The sequence below is a fragment of the Mugil cephalus genome, chromosome 4 (genome assembly GCF_022458985.1).
Source record: "Mugil cephalus isolate CIBA_MC_2020 chromosome 4, CIBA_Mcephalus_1.1, whole genome shotgun sequence".
Lineage (NCBI taxonomy): Eukaryota > Metazoa > Chordata > Actinopteri > Mugiliformes > Mugilidae > Mugil > Mugil cephalus.
In genome coordinates, this window is record NC_061773.1 from 22153245 (window position 1) to 22176751 (window position 23507).

At 46.2% G+C, this 23507-nt stretch overlaps 1 protein-coding gene across 4 annotated transcripts in view; it reads right to left on the bottom strand.

The window, feature by feature from the left end:
* Nucleotides 1-23507, bottom strand: part of LOC125006657 (plexin-A1-like) — a 192177-nt gene that overhangs the window by 118160 nt on the left and 50510 nt on the right. The gene's annotated exons all lie outside the window — the stretch shown is intronic.

The window sequence follows — 23507 nt, forward strand, 5'->3', positions numbered from 1 at the left end:
GGGGTGGTGGTGGTGGTGGTGGTGGTGGTGGGGGACTGGACAGACAGTGGCATGGCAACGTCCAAACAATAAACGTAGGATGGGAGAGAGGAGGGGAAAGGAGTGTGCGGTTGCACAGGCAGCGTCTTCCACATCTGGGGTGAAAAAAATTTAAAAAAAATTTAAAAAAAAGGAACTTTGACTTTGAGTCAAAAACACCAAAATGGTTGTCTTTTGTTAGAGTTTAATGGCGATGCGGTTTGTAATCTGTAGGTCTGGAGGGGTTTCTGTTGTTAGCTTAACACGGCTGGACCGTATTTGTGTTTGTCCATGAGGCAGAACTGTGTTTTCCTTGGCACGAGCCGAACGCAGCGCCTTCTGCTGAGTTGGAGGGAGATGTTCTGATGGATGAGGTTAAAGCTTGAATGCACTGATTCTGGATGGGGTAATTGTTTCATAATAAAAAAATATGCTCAAGTATGTACTTGGCCCGTGAGCGGAGCTAAGGAAATGTTCACAGAATGAGAAAGACTGCGCCGAATATGGAGTCAACAACTTTTTTTTTTTAAATCATCTATTAGCGGAGTTTGACTTTTTTATATGCAATAAATAACTAGCTTAACGTGCTTTTTCTTCTCCTTCCAGTTAAAGTCAGACATCCAGGGCCTCCACCCATGAAAAAAAAGTTTCTAGTAGAAACAAAAATCCTGGCCCAGGAGAAGGCAAAATGTAACCGCTCTCCTCTTCTTAGCCAGTTTTTATCCCCTCATCTCTCTTTTTCCCAGGTGAGGCCGCACATTTTCCCTGCCCAGATTGGTAACTCTTGTTTGCGGAGAAGTCGCAGTGAAGTCCCTGGCTCGGGTTCAGGCCGGCTGCTGGGAATCCACCTCTGAAACTGAAGGAGGAGCCGACGAGGAGGGCTGGGAAGGCTGCCACCGACGGAGACGCAAGTGCGGCCCTTCCGAGCCTCCTCTGCGCCCGTTTCAACGCTTCCCCTTCCACCGCTTCATCTCCGCGCCGCTCGCCCGGCATTCGTCTCCACTTTACATTTTTAGATTTCACTCCATTTCGCAGCCCCCGGTTCCCTTTCCTTTTCCTTTTCCTTTCCTCGCTTCACCCCCCCCCCCTCCCTCCCTCCCTGTCTGCCAGCTCATTCAGCTCTCCTAGTGTGCTGTAATGGTCCGCGGGGAGGGTCTTGGCTGCCGCCCGCCAAGTACAGCGAGCATGACAGATTCAAGTGCCAAAACTGGACTGGACATAGAGAGGAGAGATACTGTTCTCCCTCTGTGTATATGAGAGAGGTGGTGGGTGAGAAAGCGGGAGAGAGGTCCGGTAAAAACTGAAAAGAGTCAATTCGATAACTTAAGGAAGAGGCCGGACAGCTGCAGTCACCCACACGGAGGACAGAGAATAACACTCAAAGCTCCGACTGGACCTCATTTAAACACCGCACCATTTATGCCTGCGTGTGACATAGGAGGGAGGCAGGAAATACACGGTGACATTTAACAGATGTGCTTGCCGCACGAAAAGCAAGAGCTCTCTTTAATCCCTGGCATCACTCAAGGGTTTGACTCCAGCAGATAAGAGAAGAGGAGGAGGAGGAGGAGGAGGAGGAGGAGGAGGAGGAGGAGGACCGTTTCTAGACGGGTTTTTCCACTTGGCCATCGCTATTTAAAGGTTGTGAAATGGTCAAAAGTTCTCATTTCTCAATAACGAAACTTCCCTTTTCTCGTTTTTTTTTTTTTTTTTTTTCCACCGACCCACTCACTCTCCCTCTTCTTCAGGTCAGGTTCAATGCAGAGGTCAAACTCGGAGCAACACAGGCTTGGCAGTGTCTATATGAATCACGTACAAAAGGAAACAAAAGGGAAGAAATAGGTCAACACATTTCCTGGTACGTCCAGGTGTGCCACCGCATTTAAAAACAAAGACCGGTTTGAACGGAGCGTCTATTGGTATCGTGTCTGTGTCTGCCACGGTTGTTCAGGGAGATTTGATCGCATGCAGCACAGATAGCTGCCAACAGAGGTAATCAGCGAGCTTCCACGGCGAACACAGACCGGTAAGAGGAATGTGAGGAATGCGGTCTGCTCTGCACACACCTGTGCAGACGCCCGACAGTCTATACATCAACCGCCGACGACTGTGGAAGCCGCCGTTTTCAATCCGCGACGACCGTATCGCACATAACTCAGCTCCTTAACCGAGACCAACTTGTTTGCGTAGCAGCCTTTTCCACCTGCTGCCGGTCCCGACGGCGCACCTCGTGTTCCCGACGAAAACCTCGTATTTCCTCCTCAGCGAGCTCGGGCGCTGCTGCTCGATTCCAGACACTCCTTGGGAGCGCTGGGGTGCGTTTGCTGGGTCGCTGAACTCTGAGCAAACGAGGCTCTTTTCAGCGCTTTCGAAAATCATTTGGTGCTGCATCTATTTCTGGGCTGACGCCTGGAATTCGCTTGTGATTGCATATATGCGAGAAATGCCTGTAAATCTCTAACATCCATGCGAGCATTTCTATTTATTTATTTATTTTTGTATTTCTAATTGGAGAACGAGTGAAAGACAAAATCTGCGTTTAGAGGAAACAAATCATGATTTTATCTGATAAAATGAACCGAACGTGCAGGTTAAACAGGATACTGAGATCTGTTGCGGGAGGGGGTTGGGCCATCTATCGGCTAATGCTACCGGTCGATTCCACGATGCAAACGCACAGATGGCTGGTCAACCTCGCCTGTTGTAGAAAGGGTATTGTTTCCTGCAGCCCAGAAAGGGAGGTTAATGACAGCGTAAGGGTTTTGTTGTGACCCGGTGAGGTAAATATATAACGCTACAAATTAGACGGCGTTTCTTTGCCAGTGAGAAGAGCTGTCGGGTAATAAATCACTCACCCGCCACATCCCAGTTGCAATGACGGGTACAGTGAAGCAGGAAGTGGGTACGGCTTTGCCGCCTCCGGACTTCGCCGAGCGGACTCACTGTATGCCTCTATATGTGGGCTGCAAACATGGTGTGAAACGCTCACATGACGTCTATTAATACCTCTACTGCTCAACTAGAGACACTTTACAGTAACTTATGCAACCGGCGGGTCACAAAGGGCACAGACGGGGATCGACTATGGCTGAGGACGCGGTACAGTATGAACACATGTACATTCCGCTTTCTGCCTCCAGGGGAGCTGGCATGCAAATGGACACGCACATGCGCACACACACACACACGCACACACACACACACACACACGCACACGCACACACACACACACACACGCACACACACACGCACACACACTCACACACGCACACACACTCACTCCAGGCATGCCATAGCAGCAGTGTCCGAGCAGCTGGTGAGACCAGGTGGAAGACACATGCCCCGCCTCTGGTTTGGCCCGTAGCCGTGGTAACAAAATGGGACCTGACCAATGGCTGTAGTCTCTCTCGGGGGGGTGCGAGGGAGGTGGAGATGGGTTTGGTTGACACCCAAAGCTATCCAGATGACACAGCCCACCCACATTCAGCCACATTCCTGCCAAATCATGACAATTAGGAGCTGTAAACGACTCGCTGTTTGTTTCTGCGGGTGTTCGGCCTCATCCAGGGCAGGGGCGCAGACGCACAATTAGCACGAAGAGCAGACATAGGAGCCTTGAGAAGAAGAAAACCAGGAAGTGGTTGTTTGCAAACTCTGTCCTTAAGCCTTTTGTTTTAGCCGGCGCGTTTCCCCGCACGGAGAAACTGTTTACGCGATTCACAGGGCCCAAAAACCGTAACTTAAATATTATGTTGTAATGTGTTGAACTGAGCGCAGTCCCACAGGGTCAGAGCACAAACACAAAGGGGAGGTGCTGAAAAGAAAGCCGCAGAGATGAAGGGTGAATAAAGGGAGGAATGATGAAGAGGAAAAAAAAGAGAAGGAAGCTTGAGAAAAGGGGAAGCGGAGTGATGAGTGTGAGACCTTCCAGAAACTGGTCCCGCTGTTGGCCGCCTACAACTAACAGATAATGTTCTTATGCGGTTTGTCTGAGTAAGAGACAAGGCAAACAAAAAAAAAGGATGGTGGCCAGCTGGGTCAAGCCTCATTCTTCCATATCATCATCGAGGAAGAACACGATGGAAGCATTGCAATGAGGTAGAAAGATCTCAAAAGTAAGTCAGCGGTAAAAAAAACCAAAACAAAACAAAAAAAAAAGACAATGGGATAAAAAAAAAAAAACAACAAAGGCGGATAAACACAGCAGTTTGTCACAATCTGAGTGTTTTGACAGAAAGGATGTGAGGAGGAGTGACGTAAAATGGCTCTGGAGTCAGCTCATTTGATTTCCAGCAGCCAGCAGCTCTGTGTCATGAGTTTATTCACGGATAACAGTCAACTCGGTCGCAGAAAAACAAACTAAAACCAGACGCTGATGAGGGAAATGGTCTTGAATGCAAACCAAACTTCAGTGCAATTCTGAGATGAAACGGTTTCTGTCAAAAGAGATAAAATGATCCCCTACTTCGAACACGCCCTCGATCGCCTCCTACATTCTCCGTTAAGACATTCTGATGAAGTTTGGCCAGTATCATGTAAGAGAAGTCAGGGAATTCCTACTGTTTGGGGTGTCGTTGCCTTAATATGGTTAAAAGGAGCTGCAAACACTTCTTCCATTACGAGTTCTTCTCTTTCAAGTGAAGAGAGGCAGACAGAGACATCACTCCTGCATGGGAATTACTGCTTGCATAAGAGTTTTTTAATCTATTTACTTTCTTTTTTTGACGTCATGCAACATGGCCGACACTAGCTGACATATCGGAATAATTACAACTTACGCAACTGAAATAAAATCCTGACGCCAGCTTCCCACATTTGCCCTGAAGATGACCAAGGTTTACCACCCAGCTGCTGTTAGTTCTCATCCTCTACTTTTGCTGTTGTTATTGTTTATTTATTTTTTTTTTGCAGCAGCAGCATTTTACATGTTAGCTTTAAATGAGCTTGCATGGAAAAAGAAAGAAACAGTGGACAATTTCTCACTTTTACCACATATGATGTACCAACACAGACGGGCCTGACACATAACGGTGTGTGTTACATACAACACGGACTATAGGCGGTTTAAGCTTCTGCTTTGAACTGACACCTATGCAAACACTAGCAACTTGACTGACATGCACCTCCTCAGAAATGTAACTATACCCGCGGTGACGCAGAGCGCAAGGACTTTGTTGTTGCATGTGAACTCTTTAGTATTTGTGATTGCTTCTCCATCTCCGCCATCATCGAATTGATTATTTTGGATGAATAAAGGTGGAACACACAAAGAAAGTTTAACTGAGGAGGTTCTGGGATATAAACATTTTTTACGACTCGTGTTCGGCGAAATTTCGGTGGAGGCTAAAATTTCGCTATTGTTGAAAGTAAAGGAGGAAGTTGAAACACAAAGTAACCCGACTGGCCAAAAAGATTGACCAGTGCACAAGTATAAATGTCACATTGGCACTGGCTACCTAGGTTACCATGTCTATGTCCCGTCTTATTTACAATTCAATGAAAACAAAGCACCTGACAGCAAGTAACAAATTATCAGCTTCCTGCCTTTCTAACATTAAGTGATTTACAAGTATATTAGTAGGCTGCTAATGTGCAATATATATAGCAATGTGGTCAAAGTCCAAAATCCCTGGCTGTAAAAGCATGCAACACTTGTTTTACAACTTAACACGGTGTATTTATGCAAGTTTTTTTGTTTTACATGCCTCTATTGAGCTGCAATCGATTTAGTGCTCATTCACTGTGTAAGCTGTATCCCAACACACCCAGTGTTAACAGCGCAATCACTTGCAGCAAAAGCATCAGGATGCAGCGCGCCACCATCAGCATCTAAACCGACGCCTCTGGTGTCGGTGTTTATGCCCCTGCCAGCTGGGATGAGCCTCATTCTTCTATATCATCATCGAGGAAGAACGCGATGGAAGCTTTCTGATGAGGTAGAGAGATGCCGGAGACTCAAAAGTAAGTCAGCGTTTAAAAAAAAAAAAAAAAAAGACAATGAGAGAAAGAAAAACAAAGGCGGATAAACACAGCAGTTTGTCACAATCTGAGCGTTTTGACAGAAAGGATGTGAGGAGGAGTGACGTAAAATGGCTCTGGAGTCAGCTCATTTGATTTCCAGCAGCCAGAAGCTCTGTGTCACGAGTTTATTCACGGATAACAGTCAACTTTAGTCCTGTGCCCCAACACAACCAGTGATAGCGGTGTTAACGGCGCAATCGCTTGCAGCAAAAGCATCGGGACGCAGCGTGCCACCGTCAGCATCTAAAGCGACGCCTCTGGTGTCGGTGTTTATGCCCCTGACGGAGCCTCTGGTGTCGGTGTTTATGCCCCTGACGGAGCAGCTCCCGACACATGTTAGCGAGCGCTAAACTCCGTCTCCTCGCGCTCTTCCATCTGCTTTTCCAACTGGCCCTCGCCGTTTATTTCGGACACCGTGCTCGGAATTAAGCTCGAAAGTGGAAGCGAGCGAAAATGACATTAGAGCTAATGTGTGTCACCTCTTTAATGCACACATGGAAAATGCCAAGCGAATGAAAAGGGACCGAAATAGAGAATTATGGAAGAAAGAACTGCAAAGTTTCCAGACAGTCAGCTGAGTGCGCTGGACTATCACAAGACCCGCTTTTTATAGAAGTGCCCTTTATTGTGTGGCTTTCTCTCTCCCCCTCTCTCTCTGTCTCTCTCCCACACACACACACACGCACACACACACGCACACACACACACACACACACACACACACACATCTGCCAGCCTATCTTGCCCTTTACTCCCTTCCACTGCACCACACACAGCGACAGGAAGTGAGTATGAGCAGAGGAAGTTGTCCATATAGCAAACAGAGGAAATCCTTCGTCCTAGATTACTTTCTTTCCCACACGAGTAAACCCACAAACGCGCACGCACACACACACACACACACACAATTACACAGGCAATCAGAGAGATGAGGCTTGATTGGAGGTGGAGCTAATTACACAGTGACACACATACACACACACACATCCACTCACACATATTGATGACTTTATTCCAGCTGTTCTGACTTGACTTGAAGCCAGGGAAATTGAATATCCCCTCTTTCACGCGGTTTGTGTTGACGCCGTGCGACGTGTAATTCGCGCGATTAGATTAGCTCACAATCAAAGCGGACACGAAGCGGCACAACGGCGAGCAATTGTCGGCGCGCGCTTACTCAAACATTCCCACAAAGTGGCTCGGAAAGGACCAAGACGTCGCACCAAACCATGAATGGACGGCTCCCTGTTAACCTCCCTCCCGCTCCCCGGCTCGTCTCAAAACACACACACACACTCTCGCTCTTTACCAAACTACAAAAACACAACACACGCTAGCAATTTCCACAAAGGGTAACCACACATTACTATTAGCTCATTATACACAGAAGGAGCCGGCATGCTCGCTTACTCACTCTCTCCAATCTCAAGCAGAACCATTCACATCCCAACAGACCTGGACACACACAGGCACGCAACATACACACACACACCAAACACACACACACACACACGCCATTAAGCAGCAGCATGGGCGCTCAGCAGGATTTAGAGGACAATTAAAAAGCTCAATTAGACCTATATTCTTATTTGAAGAAATGAGCGTGTTACAGATGGCGTGGCACGCTCTTTGCGTTTAAAAACACACTTTGGTGGTTTCCTCCTGGGAGACAACACGGGGGAGATGCAGAGGGAGGAGGGAGGGGGGGAGGGATCTGATGTAAATATGTCTAATGGTGTTGCATTGAGATAAGTGCTTGAAATGAAAATGTATCCTTAAAACGCAATATTGCGGGTTACATTACGACACTGCACGTTTTTAAAAAGGCAATTTCCTCCACGGCTCCAAATCCCTCCGGTGATGTGCGATGGCTCCGTGATCGTAGCCGGAGACAGAATGGTTGTTTGTGTCTTTTCACAAACACATCGACACGCTTGTTTTGTTTGGCTTTCTGCGTCATTTCCCCCTCTCTGCCTTTAAACTATTTACAGGTCCGCCTTCCAAAGCTCTGCCCATTCTCCGGGCTTTTTCTTCCCTCTTTCCTCCCCTCCGCTTCCAGTAAAACTACGCATCGCGCCGCCATTGTCCCGCTCTCCTGCATCCTCCGAAAATTTCCGATGCCAAGTCTGTCGAGTCAGCCGCCGCATAAATCTGCCGTTTGTTTTGCGTCCGTTTGCGCGCGCACCGGGATAATTTGCTCTCGGGGCAGGTCGCAAACTTTGAATAGACAAAAACTTTCCATTCAGAAAAAGTCACAAGACTCGCACGCTCACACGCGGGAAACACACATGTGCGCGAGAGGCAGATGGTCCAACCTGTAGGTTTTCCACGGCCCATTTGCGGTGGGGCAACGCTTCACTGTCCGCCCCGACTGGGCGCGCACACAAAAACACACACACACTCGCACATGCGGCGAGGGCAATAAATTCAAACAAGCACAATGCAACCCCCGCAAGGGGAAATGGCGGGAGAGGCAGCTAATGCCAGGAAAACACACCAATTCCCAGAGTTCATCTAGAGGTAAACTTGATTCATGCTCACACAAGGGCATGTGATGCACATTTTCAAAAATAAAAAAATCCTGGCAACACATTGAAGACTTTTTTAAACTGTCAGTGTCTTGTTGTTACATAAAAATGATTTGCCATTTGATTTGAATGGCAGTTAGATTAGTCGTCATTCAAGTTTGACCAGATGCAAGTTGCTCATAGATAAATCAATTCAGCGAATCAACGTCTAACTTTTCAGTATTTGGAGGCTGTCTCGTTTTTATGTTGAATATCCGGACTAAAATAATCACAGCTCAAAAGTCTATCTTCGCAGCCGACATCTTTTTTAGATGTTCAAAATATCAGTTAAAAACCAGAATCTTTCTTTTTTTAAAGGATTCAGATGAAATACATGAATACAGGATAAAATATCAAAAACCTAAATCAAAAGACCCGAAAAAGCAATATGCAGTTGAAAAAAGGGGATGCATTCATTTTTTAGGCCTCAAGTGCATGTTCAAAGGCCTTTAGTACTCTTCTAGTGTCTTATTCATACGTCGGCGTTGACTGTGATTGATCGCAGCCTATGTGAACTGTGACACCACACTGCGCCGATAGACGATTTTATGCAGATATTTTTCCATTGTTGCGACAGTTTCCCTCCACGGGTTCTGTGCCATCTGGGAATCCATGTGCTCCCACATTAATAGATCATAGTGCTTTTTATTTTTTGACACACTTTAATACAAACTGCTGAAAAATGCCCACTGTGCTAATGACGTCACCGTTGTCACCAACGGCAGCAGCAACAAGCCTAAACTTAGCTTTAATTCTAGTGACAGCAAACCCTCAACAACTTTAGTGGAAAGTAGAAGTAGTAGTGAAAGTAGTGATTTGAGTTCTATGAACTAAAAGTAGTTCTATGACTGCAGTAGTGAGCAGTCACAGAACTCTCTCTTATAAATATGGGATAATGATCTTTAAACTAGGCCCCGACTGGTATGGATTTTTAAAGTTTTCAACTACTTTTATTATCAAAACTTGTGAAGATCAAGTAGCATATGAAGCATACTTTGAACATAAAATGAATAAAAAAACACGATAAATACTTCAATACTTAAACCAGAAACACTTTTTCCTCCTCACCGCCTTAGGTCAAAAAACAAAGTCCGTGAGCTGCTGAAAATAAATATAGCCCAGAAGGGTTTTTGCACGGCAGCGGCTCATTATGCTAATTTGGCCTCATCTAGTCTGGTAGAAAGCAGCTGCCTGAGTGAGCGTGATATTACTTTGAGGTACTGTAACGTTACCGTTATGTTCACTGTGCCATAAGTCTTTAGGCAAGGTTACAATTAAGCTAGTTATCCTAATTTTAGCCATTACTGACTCGGTTAAAGTCATTAGCAATGTCATTTTTAAGCTAGTTATGCTATCTTTAGCTAAAATGCTAAAATGTCAGACAAGACACATTATGGGAAACTTGTTGAGTTATTGTTTATTTCACAGAATTATAAACTTGCCATTGAGGCAAATAATGTAATGTGCTGTTGGCTCTTTAGTAACACTTAACTCTAAGAACATATCACCTACATTTACTATTAGTGCAAAATAAGTGCAAACATCAGCATCAATCGGCCGCCTTTTGGCTGATTACAGATTAATCTCTAATGGTGATTAAATCGGTCGGGTCCTGCTTTACGCTCACCAGTATCTCCCTTTATCCAAAACCCTTAAATCTAAATCTTTCTGTCTTTCCTTTCCGACTCCTTTTTTCGCTTTTACTCCTGGTCAAATTAGCAGCTAGCCGAGCCTTTCTACCACCTAATTGGAGAGGTCTGATAGGAGACCTGCCCTCAATTTCCACCATCGCCTTTGCTTTTTGAACGCTCTCTCTCCAGCCTAAAACGACGAGCCGGCCCGTAGCCCACAGCGGCCCTGGGAGGAAGCGAGCCGAACACGCATTCATACATGCGCGCGCGTTCACCGCGTTCACACTTTCACGAGCGCATGCAAAACGATTTGCATTCGCACACATGCACACACCCGCAAACGCAAGAGCAACAACTGCGACGTACACACGAGGAAACACACACACACGCGGAGTGCTAACTCGGAGCTGGAGTTGAGAAGTCCCGCCGGGATAAGCCACTTTCCGGAACATTTTACCCAATTTGCATTGCTCCTGGCTCCATCGCTCCCTCTGAAGAGAGGAGATGGGAATGAGGAACGAGTCACTGTGTGTGTGTGTGTGTGTGTGTGCATGTGTGATTGCGTGGATCAATAAAGGTGTTATAACTTAGGTGTAGGACAGAACATGTTGACTTTTAGTGAACAGAGTAATATGCAATCTCAGAGAATAGATCAGAGAATAAAAAGCTTGTTTGTGCATTTCAAACATCGCATACTTGTTTCTCTATTTTATCCATCTATTCAGTCAACACTCTATTATTGCCAAATTGTTTCACTGACGTATGCACGTCAGGTCTGACTTAACGACATTGGCTCTATATAAAGACGAGAGTCAACACGTCAACACCGACAGACTTTACTGGATGCGAATCAGAAAAGCCGCGAACGAGCGCACAAACGAACACATTTTGGTGAACACCAAAGGTTTCATAGCATCGGGACACGTCCCTTGCGGCTTTCACCACCTCTACCGAGGCCCCTGCAATTCTGAAACTGCCACACACACACACACACACACACACACACACACACACACACAGACACTCAGCGGGAGAGGGTGATGCAGGACCAGTGCATTAGAGAGATGATGCAATGAGAGAGCCACAAGCAATCAGTCTGATTAAGTGTGTGTGTGTGTGTGTGTGTTGTTTCTCCCCTCCTCTCATCCCTTTCGCCTCCTCTCTGTAATCCCTCACCTGACTCCTCCTCAGAGAAACCGGGTTGCTGTTTGAGGTTCTGACATTATACCATCTGGTTAGGTAGATGCGACGAGAGGAGGAAAAACTTTGAAGGGTATCTCTACTGCTCCCTGACATTCAGCGAATCAACAACGTTCTCAAATCAACCCCACCCTATCGCGGACAATACATCTCTCGTGGTCTTTACTTTCTGGCCCTAAAGGTCACTAACAATTACAATCCAACCTCTTTATCAGAAGGCCCAATCGAAAGCTAATTTCCCTTAAAGCCTGTCTCTTAACTCTAATCACCTAGAGGGACAAACAACAGCCAAGAGCTACGAGTGCTAGCGAGTCCCAGATTAACTCACCTCTGTGCCTTCCCAGTAAATGGAAGTGGCTTCGTGCCGTAAAAGCCTTGAATTTTAGCGATGGAGAAGTGAATGATACGCAGACAAAAGCTTTTTATTTTAATTTGTGTCAGCCGCGGTACTCTCTGTACAATATGTGTAGGTATGTGTGCATTTGTACTTCAAGTACTTCTTTAAATGGTCTAACACAGACAGACGTTTGTACGTTAAATCGTCGTGGAAACGCTGTCAAGGAGCCATGTAATACATGGTATTATGTTCTGACCCACAACGCTAATGTCAAGACACACTGTGAGGCTTCTTGACACGCGCAAATGGCACAAAATCTCAGAAGGTGAGCGGGGCACAATTGCAGCTGCGCCAGTTACTGAACATGAACTTTATCTGGCTTCTTCTCTCCAACACATTTTATTCCCAGTGGCAGCCTTGACCCTCTTGCCTCCTCTTCACTTCACTGCATCGCTAAATGCAGCCATTTTGGCTCCCGTAGGACCCATGATAGAGCTTTGGTCGCTTCCCGGCCACATTCATACCACTGGGCCTGTAATGAAACTATGGATTTTCCATCGGAGGCTTGACACTAACTGCCTGTTTGCTGTGCATCCACTCTGTTGCACTATTCTGTACTGTATATGTGGAAAGAAGAGATTCCTCCCTCAAAACATCTCTCTCTATAGTTTTTTTCCCCCAAATCTTCCAGGTAAGATAAATGGTTAGTCAATTGGATAGCTCAATAGTATATATTGACCTACACTCAGGTGAGGTGAAGCTTTTTTTTGCGGTTTCTATTGTGCTGGAAGAAAACCAGACGCAGTCTATTAGAAAACTGGGGACGCTTTTTAGTTGCAAGCAGATGTAGCATCGAAGCAAGTGAGTGGGGGGACGGATCCCGTCCTCAGCCGCTGTGCCGTGCGAGGCGTCTGCAGGCCCACACACATGAAGACGGACCGTGGGAGGGGCTAATAAGTGTGTCTGCCTCTGCAGTTTCTCTCACACACGTATGTCTTTTTCTCTCTCGCTCTTCCCCAACACATAAAGATACACACGGGGGTAAACATGACCTACAAGCCCACTTATTTCCAACCCCAGCTGAAACTTCATTCCCTGCACTGTGCTGCTGCTGCTGCTGCTGTGTACAGCTCTAGCGTTCGGCAACGTTGCAGCAACCCAGTTTCGATGTTGGGACCATGTTCAAATCCCACGGCTGCATCACAAACATCAGCGCTCCCAGTGACTCTCATCCTCATCCTTCCTCTTCCTCACCATCACCAGCCGCGGCTGCCCTGACTACTGTTGCCGTGGCAACCGAGGAGCAGGCCCCGTCACTGGGGGATTTGGAGACAAGTTGGAGTAAAGACCACTATGTTATTGGAGCCTTATTATTTGGTGTGGGCTTGTGCGCGCTTGGGTGTGACTCTGTTTTATTGTTGTACGCTCGAAACGCTCAGACATCTTCAGCGCAGCAATAAAACCGGGGCGTCTCGCGGGGAGTGTCAGCGCAGTCAAAAGCCACACCACCAGAGGACACGTACAATTTAGAGGGTAAATTCGAAAGCGATATATATATATATATATATATATATACAGATGTTTTAAGTCAATCTATAATAGATAATAAAAATAATAAGCAAACTCAGGAAGTAGCCTGTGCACCCATCGCTGTCTCCCCCCTCCCTCTCTGCTGGTCGTATCCATTCCAAGGTTATCAGTAATCCAATAGGTTTCCCTGGAAGCGAAGCCAATATCCTGAGAGCAGAAACATCCGGTAGGAATTCCTACCAAGTGACAAAGCGTTCCCTCTCTTCCTTCCTTTCCCTCCAACAGGATCAAGTGTTGCCTTCTGTCCGGTGCCATCTATTTCATTTCATCTGCGTCTCCCTTTCCTTTTTTTTTCTTCCTTCAGAAATAAATTCTTGACACACGTGCTGACTCATCTGACATGAACACTGGCACGTAGAAAAGACAGCACAAAACTTCCCACACTGCCTGGAAAGCGCGGCCTAAAACACCCTTCGCTGGCGCGACGCGGAAACCGCCGACCGATCCATCTCAGATCAAGCACGCAACAAACTAAGGTTAAAGCGAGAGCTTCTGGTGTTATTTCTGGGCCACCGGTTCCCTGCCACCGACCCATAAATAGATAGGCTCTTGAGGAAGGTTCCACATAGTTGGGAGTCCTTGGGCTGAAGCCTGGAGCGAGCGCGGGCTTTCCATGGTCAATATGAGGCGGGGTTAAGCCGAGTTCTTCGCTGACGACGAATAATTCAATCTGCGCAGAAATCCATCGAAATCTAGTGAAGAGCATCTTTACCTTGTTTACGATGCATAGAAGCAAGAAAGCACTCCATAAAGTATTTACATGCTTCGTCTTCAAATATATAATGAACGCTACAGTAATGTATGTGGTCCTTAGTTAAGGACATGGACACGCAATCTGCTGCAGAGCGTGTGGAATGTCTTCAGACCTGTGAGTGCTTGTTCTCATGTTTCCTTCCTGTTTTTCCCATTGTGTGCGCCTGTGTACTTGGCTTCGTTAATAAGCGCGTGTGCATAATAAGGGGTGTGCGCGCGTCTGCAGCCTCTCTCCGGGGACCCTGTTTGCGGTGCTTTAATTAGCTTAATCCACCAGCAACACATGGGTGGAGGAGCAGAGCAAGACAGGGGTGTGACGACGGTTTCGGTGCGGGAGGCGGCGGAGAGATGGAAGGGTGGGCACGGGAGAGAGTCTCTCCCTGACATTTGTTACTCCTCCAACAAATTCACCACGCACACACACACCCCCGCGCCATCTTGGCTCTTGGTAGTGTCGGTAGCTGGCCAGAGCACGTGAAACCCGCGGGGAGGAGGAAACCGTCTTGGAAGTGGCCGCGCGGGCTGTCGGAAGGCCAGCTAAGCCATTTCCAGGGAGAGGCAGCTTTCAAGCCGCGTCCAGGGTAAATGACCAATTAAATATAATAGTGAGGGCTTAATTGGTGTTAGGCAATTTAGAACGACAACGTGCAATTAATGCTATAGAGAGGACACGGAGGAGACTGCTGGGGGTGTCTGTGTACACTGCTATGCTAACGCAGCAAACAAACAGGTATCTGTGACCAAGACGTAGTTTGGTGCAAGGAGGGAGGGGGCGGGCGAAGAAGGTGTGAGGGGGGAGAAAAAAGACTGTTGGGAGAGAGTAGGTGGGTAGCGAAAGAGAGGACTGGGGGAGGGAAGGAGGGAGGGAAAGAATGAAAGAAGATGCACAAACAAATGCTAGCCTTGGGAATAGATGCAATCAGCTCAGTCAGTCAACTAATGACTAATTCCGTGGAGAACTGAGAAGAGCAGAAAGACGGTACCGATGGTGTGAGCGAATCAAAGACGGAGAGAGAACAGAGGGAGCGAAGAAGTGAAGGATGGACGAGAAACAAAACAATAAGAATAGAGATGCAGACATAACTAATTAATCAGTTCGAAGCATTTGAACCAGAGAAAGCATGAATATACAATCAAAAAGAGACGATCTGTAATGAGATAATATGGATGGAGAGAGGAGGGGGAGGAGGAGGAGGAGGATATGGCTATAGAACAGAGGCAGTAACAAAGAATAAAACAATTTAACTTTCAACTTAAATGTCTAATTTAGAACTTTAAAAGCAATTCAGCTAGCTTAGCTTATGCTAAAAGAAAGGGCGTTTCCTGTAAATCAGCAAAAGATGAAGCATCATCTCAATAATTAGAGTGGACCTGCTGCCCTACACAGTAGAACGAAAAACACGAGTCAAAAAAAATAAAATAAACAAAAGTCACTTTAACAGACTGATATGCTAAAATATTAGCTAGAGGCCGTTGCACCAGCATGGGAGATTGTCTTTCCGCTCGGCTATTGCCAACTCTTACGCTAACAGGATTAGACGCGGGGTGAGGGCAGTATGGCTAGCAGTGGTCAGGAGGTGAGTGGCAGGCCGGAGGCAAGTAACCAAGCCGGCTCATGTTATGACTGGGCTACAGGCTGAAGACATTCCCACTGGGGGGGGGGGCAAGATGGGGGGGTGAGGCGGGGTAATTAGTTAGACAGTGGGAGATGCCACCATGCTGTGCTAGAAGGATGAACGCAGGAGCTGTTGAATTTGGAGTCGTCTTTGTGCGTCTGTTTTTGGGGGAAAGAGATAGAGAGTCACCGCCTATATGACAACACAAAGACTGTATGCAAATGTGTGTCGGTGCGCGCGAACGCAATTGTGTATTTGTTTTGGTACCCACAATAGTTAATCATTTTAACGTCACTAAACCAGAGGAACTAATCAAAAACAATCTATTAAGAATCTATTAGCTCGGCAATGTGTAATCTGATAAGCCTGCTACAGTTGCTTCCCATAGGAGAGTGTGTGTGTGCGCGCGCGCGCGCGTGTGTGTGTGTGTACTCTAGTGCGTCGGCATTCTTCACAGTAGATTAGCTAATTTGATAGTAACTCGCATATTTACACTCATCATTTGATGTAATGGAGATGAAGAAGCTCTTTGCATCCTGTTGTTTACAAAGATTTAAGGGAAGCATCCAAAGTGCTGCGTCTTGTTCTATTGTGTATCCTACTTCTGTGCGAGCATATTCTTCCGTAACAACTTTCTTCCGCGTGCTGGCCAGACACTTTTGGTCCTTGTGGAGAGGTGTGCGCGTTAGAAGCACGAGTGTACGCCTGCACGTCACACACATCAACCAAAAGCAATCAACAGCCGCTGCGCCATTCACGACGAACCCTGCGGACACTGCGCTGCCCCAGTGTGCGTCTGTGGCTGTGTACACCTGCGTGGTCGTGCCCATGTTGGCTTGTTAGCTTGACAACACCCCCGTCTGTATGTGTGTGTGTGTGTCTGTGTGTGTGTGTCTTGTCAGAAGTGAATGTGCCCACCAAGCCCTGGCTCCGTGCCATCCACCAGGTGCGTTCTTGGCTGCGACAGTTGTGTCTAGCACAGACAGAGCTAGACACAAAATTCCCTCCTCTACCCACGGCGTCCCTTTCTAGAGGTGAACAAACACAGTCGGCCTTCAGCACAAAGGACCGTTTGATAGACACCTCACCTAAAACTTTTAATTTGGAGGACATTTTTAATTCTATGTTGACGATACCAAAACCGCTGACGGGAGAAGTACATAACATTGTGACAACAAAATGTTGTGCTGGGAAACTTTTGGAGCTGGCGTTCATTCATGTGGATGTTAGTTAGACACGTATCAGCCACCTAGACCAGACACTCAATGACACTCCTTGATGGCAGCAGCCACACAGGCGCGCACACGAAATGGTTTAGGAAAAAAAAAAGGTGTTGACCTGACCTCCAAATTCACCAGATGCCAAATTTATCAAGTGTATGTGGGATGATCCACAGAGGCCCCCACTAACACAACCACCAACAATCTGCTGCCAGACACCACAAGATAATTCCATTCTCACAGCAAGGGAGACCTACACAACATTAGGAAGGTGGTCATAATGTTATGCCCGATCGGTGTATACAGTAAGTTAAAGAGAACTGGAACAGCGCGCAACTTTGCACGTACATATATGACATGAAAAGCGGGGATTCTTTGATGTTCTGTGCCGAGATGCCTCATGGAGATGACCTAGAAACAGGCTGGCCTCGTCCTCACTTGGATCATGCGAACATCCCAGCTTGCATCCAGACTCCTCTAATCTTCCCTTAAAAATGGATTCAAGCATAGAACATTTATTATTCATCTCCCTTGCTCTCTCTCTCTCTCTTTTCATTCTGTCTCCCTTTCTCCAGGCTTTGCTTCCCACTTTCATCTACTCCTCACTCTGCCTCATTAACCCCTGATAGTAGTGAATTAGGGGGGGGAACCCAAGGTGGCGAGCGAGCGCTGCGCAGCGGAGACGCACCCCGTTGGACCGAGCAAAAAGTGCATTAGCGCCGGGTTTATCAAACGCTGAACTGTTCTCATCTGTCGTATTAGCTAACAGTCTGCTCTTTATATCTGCGCTGGTTAAAGTAATGGGTAGCTAGTTGGTGCTGAGACTAAGAGCTATTTGTTCAGAATTGCAAAGAGGACTCTCAACACCTAGCACCTCTTAATGCCGCCGTTGCTTGTTAGCTAGGTAGGATATATGGGTTATTACGGCGGTAAGGCTCTTGTCGGAAAAAATGTGCAGATTTAGAGACGTCGGTTTAATGAGACTGCACGTGGGTGGATTCTCAGGTGTGTGTAGAAAATGGGGTGCCATTAAACCCCTCATTACTATATACCCTTACAGTCCTCGGTGCTACACCCCATTTTCTAAGATGTGGAAGTGTGTGTGTGTGTGTGCTTAACTTTGCACATACATATATGCACTTGGGCGTCTATACCCTATACTTGTGTGCGTGCTCGTCTCTTTAATGAACGACAACGACGAGAGAAAAAATAGAGATCGCTACATCTCAGCACATGCGAACGCGCGGCTATTATCAGGCGGAGGAATCTGTGATCACAGAAGGAGATGGAAAGAGAATATGTGAGCAGCAGATGAGAGGGAAAAGACAGAGAAAAGCAGCAGAGAGGCAAAGTGAAGAAGCAACGGATGAGTCCCTTTACTAATTCATAAAAGTGGCTGCACAGTGGATATTTTCATTAGAACGAAAGCTATGGACGACTTTGAGACATTGTTGGAGCTTATAATACCCAACAATTCACACAGTGCACAAAAGGACAGATGGCAGCACCAATGACTAGAAATGACACATAAATGTTATGAATTCTCCAAAGTTTGAGTGTGTTAATATGTGCGAATGCATTCATAGAGAGACTTTTCTATGGCTATGAATTTTCTAGGTGGTGGATGGAAGAAAGATTTAATCTAGGAATGATACGAGGTAATAGATTCAGCAGGACGCATGTACAAGTACATGAACACACGTGAAGACAAATTTATTGCAGAAATGTGTTTCATATGAAATGTATTCAATTCATAAATATAATAGAAAAGGATACACTAGTTTTAGTTGTCATTAATGTACTTCCTCTCTTAGAGACTCCATAGACAGTGAAAACACTTATGTGTTAAAGCACCGTCTACATTCACGAAGAAAATGAGATTTCTGAATGAGGTTTCGTTCATGTCAAGATGATATATCATCTAAATTATAATCCGGAGTTCGTTTGTGGTAGCCTTGCTTCCTATAGTGGCCTTGGTTAGAATGGCACAGGCAGAGGAAAACAAGAGTTATTGCTTAAATAACACAGCTAGCCAGCAGCTTTATTTGATCGAGCAGATTTCATGCTGGTTTCATGCTAAGAGAGGGTTCTTATGGTGAGAGCTATATGATTGCCTCGTCACACTTATGTTAAGGCGTAACTGGCATGCATGTAACATCAGGGGAAGGAGAAAATGACACCTTTTGCTGTTTACTATAAACCTGGAGTAAGAGTGGATGACTGACGTGTGCAGGGAAAAAAAGCCAAATCACGTGAAAAAAGGCTCTGTAGAAATGCAAATTACAAATGATCCGTTTTTGTCTCGGGCGCCCGGCCTCAACTTCCATCGCCTCGACCCGAATCCGATCTCTTTCATCGTCGCCTACATTTCCATTTCCACCCCCACCCTCACATCCTCTTTGTGTGTGTGTGTGTGTGTGTGTGTGTGTGTGTGTGTGTGTGTTTGCATGACCCCATGCAGTTGTGTGAACTAATGACCGAGGGCTACCAAACGCCCGCACAAAGCCGGCCTCTGTGCTCATGCCCGGGCCAAGCAACTCGTGGCTCGGGCGGCTGAGCCAAACGATGACACAAACCGCACGCACGCGCACACACACACACAAGTCGCTATGCCTTATTTTATGACCGATGATTTTCACATCGGTACATTCTGAGTTAGGTTAAAGAACAGGCTGGCGCACATGAAGAGTAAAAGAAAAGGCCTGCATCATTTTAGGGAAAACTAAGTGTTGCTTATTCGTTCCTTTTTGGGTGGAGCTCCCGGCTGCTATTTGTGAGGTGGGAACACACACGCAAAACCACAAAACATACCTGGCAACGGACTGAAACACATATGCACAGGGGAGCTCGACAAGGTGCCATTATGCACCAGTAAAACAACAATTATCAGTCAATTAAGCCATGACACGGTCTCCTGATGGTGACACCGGTAATCCCAGCGGAATACATCAGTGACTTCACACAGCAATATACACAAACAAATGACAAACTGTCACTTGTTATTAACCATTGGGTTGTCATGTGACCAGCACAGTTAATGAGGTGTTTCATTATAGCCACGTGTGCAACTTAGGCAGTTTTTAAAACGGTTAAAAATGTTGGTTTAAACTGAAATATTTTCAACATTTTCAGTTGAATAATGATGAACTGCACTTTGAAGGATTTGCTACGATTACTAAACAGTAAGTATAATGGAAGAAACATAGTAAAACATTTCATTTAGTTTATTATTGTTACTCGAGCCGTTAAAATTATTCTTATTGTTATCGTGCGGTTCCTTTTATCAGAAGTCGCGGGTCGCCGCCATTGATGCGCCGATGAATGGGCACTGGACGGCACCTCCACACCCTGCCACCTGAGCCTGGCACGGCCACAATGGACGCACAGAGGGAACTGGGGGCTCCTACCACCTGGCACACTGGCCACGTACACACAGCAGATGGCTCACGTTAGCCCCCCGATGGAGAGCGCAGCTGAGGAATCCTCACACTCGTGTCCGCGCGCGAATGCGTGCGCGCTATCAAAAGCGAAGCGCCGACAAAAGGTATCGGATTATTGACTAGGATCCTCTCTTTTCGTCCCGTCTCCTCCGACCACCTATCGAGGCCGCATATGTGCGCGAGTGTGCTTGTGTCACGGTGAATGCCCTTTTATTGTCACTGCTCAACAGCGCCTGAAAGGGTAGAGATGGCTCAGAGAATCAAGTTTGAATGAACGTCGGATCCATCTGGTGACGGTGTTTTTTTTATGCAAAAAGCAGAAGAGAGTGTGAGGTATAGACATAGAGTTTGTATTAAAGAAGGAAATAGCCATCACGTTGAAAATGGAAAGCACATTACCGCTAATGGAGGCGATATACTGGAGCCAAGAAGCAGTACTGCACTGCCAATCCAAAATCATCAACTTCTCTCATAAAATCTGCGATCACGATTGATTTGTGCTGCCACGGTTAAATTAATCTGATCGTCTGCGATATTTACATTTAAAACGCGGGCTCTGCTGCATATCTTCTCAACCAGCAGTCAGTCAGCCACCAGGGGGCGAATGCATGGTTGAGACTTCATTGAGCTGCCTGAATAACAGGCGAGCGCACCTCGGAGAGGCAGCCTCAAGTTATCCGAACTATGAGGAAGACATCGTGGACTTGTTTTCGACTTAAGGCGAATGACGAGAAACAAGAACAAGTTATATGCAAAGAGTGCAGCAGAGCTGTGTCTGCCCCGCAGGGTTACACAACTAATGCGTTCAATCATCTAAACAAACATCACAATCCAACTAGGAACGCATGAAGGCCAAAGCTAACGCTGCTTCACTAAATCCACGTCAGGGTCCATCGGCAACCCCTGACAACCATTCGTGTCAATTTTCTTTTTCATTATTAAGCATTTGTTAGAATTTAAAGTTTAGTTTTGCACTGAAAACTGTTCAAATATTGTTTGGTCACTTCTTGCTCCAAAAGACCCAAGATGTTGATGGTCAAATGCCAGACTTGAGGCTCTAAAGCACCAGTTCCCAAACCAATGGGTCACATCACTGCGGCGATAACCATCTCTTACATACGCTGGTCTATGGGTCCAGCATGTAAAGCTGGTGCGCTGCCAAAAGATGAACAGGATGAACAATGATAGCTCGAGCCAAGGAGCCAGAGATAATGAAACAGTCAAGAGGAACGGAGGCTTTTAATCCTAAATATTAAGTGCAGTGGACGGTCAGTGCACCGTTGTGTCCTTGACCGCAGCAGTATCCGGATGACCGCTGGAATTAAGTTAATCACAACGGTGGACATCACCTCTCTTCATCACTTACGCCTCTCCTCCGCCTCCTGTTGCTTTTCCCTCTATCGGGCTCATCTTTCTATCTCCCTTCCTGTCCCTGTATCTCCCCTATCTCTTTCCCATCAAACCACAACTCATTAGCAAAAGCTTCCCCTGCGAGTGTGTGTGCGTATCAGTGTGAGCGTGGCCAACGGAGCACAGAGGGACTTCATTAGTGCTTTAAACATGTTGTTTGTGCCACCATCTCGTTGCTCTGGACAACCTTGAACAATGTAGTTGGTTAAAAATAGACCGAGCGGAGATGACACAAGATATCAAAGCGCTCCGAGTCGAGTCAGATAGCAAAGGAAGAGACGTTTCAAGTCAACTAATCTCAGTTCTAGGATCGTAATGAAGAAACGATGTATTTGATATGCAGTGATTGTTGTCATATTTTTGGAGATTCTTAGAAATCCTTTTCCCCTCGATGTGCAAGTGAAAAACACAAAGGGAAACTGTCTCCTTGAGGCAAATTCATCCACCCTACCAATATTTTCCCTTCTTTCGAGCCCCCACTCGGTCCCACGCCCTTGGGCATGGCTATATAAACAGCATTCAACACTAATGCTCTCCTGAGGAAGGTGTAAGAGCAGGAACACGCTCAGTCATTCCTTCGTGGTCCGCGTGCCCTTTCACCGAGCTGCCAAAACATAAAAACCGACTTGCCAGGATACAAGATTTTTCAGTAAGACAAATAAAATCACTTAGAGAAACACTGACGACCCGAGAATCTGTTATCACGCGCTATTAATGCAGTTGCTCTTTTTCCATTTATTTTTTTTCATCGTCCTCCTCTTCGCGAGAGCTGCAGGTTTGTGAGAAAGTCTGTGTGCTCCAATGTTAGATATTGTTCCTTCTAAGCAAAAACTGAACCTTTTCCAAGACCAGATTTTGTATTTTTTTCTTTTTCTTGTTTGGGGGTTTTTCAGTATGACAAGGAAGGCAGCCAAAAGAACTGTAGGCACTTTGGCTCTGTTGTTAAACGCGCACGCAAGCACACACACACACACACACACACACACACACACACACACACACACACACACACACACACACAAAAAACACATTCTGCAACAACCTACAAGAGCATCGCCTTCCCAGGTGATGTTCCGAGCACAAACACACCTCAACACAGAGTGCACAGCGGCGTCATGTGAGAGCAGCTAAACAAATACAGACTGTTGCCAAGCTAAGTGAATGGGCGTCACGTTGACAAATGCGCAGCACTGAATCTTAGCCGACGTCGTATTGTTTGTCATCTCCCGCTCCCTAATATAAACACACACAAACACACGCGCGCGCACACGTGCGCACAAATCCATGCCATCACAGCCGCACGCTTCATTATGCATACTGTGAGTGACAAACACTGCGTGCATACGCAAACAGAGTGTTGAAAGCGCACAAACGCACCAGCCGATTATACATTCACGATATTGAATGGATGACAGGTCTTGAGCAGCGCGGAGGGATACGGGCTGAATAGTAACGAGCTACCGTTTACCCCGAGAGCTCACAGGCACAAAACAAGCTCATTGCACAGAAAGTGTTGCAAGGGTGGAATATTGTGCGGAAGTTATGCACAAACCACAGTCTATTAATTAAATTCTCTAAAGGTTAATGGGATTCATGAACCGCCTTCTTCTTCAAAAACTAAAGCGTGGTCAAGACTTGTATATTAGTGTAGAAAATAGACAAATATCATTGTTTTATCAAGTATTAACAAATAAAATTGTTCAA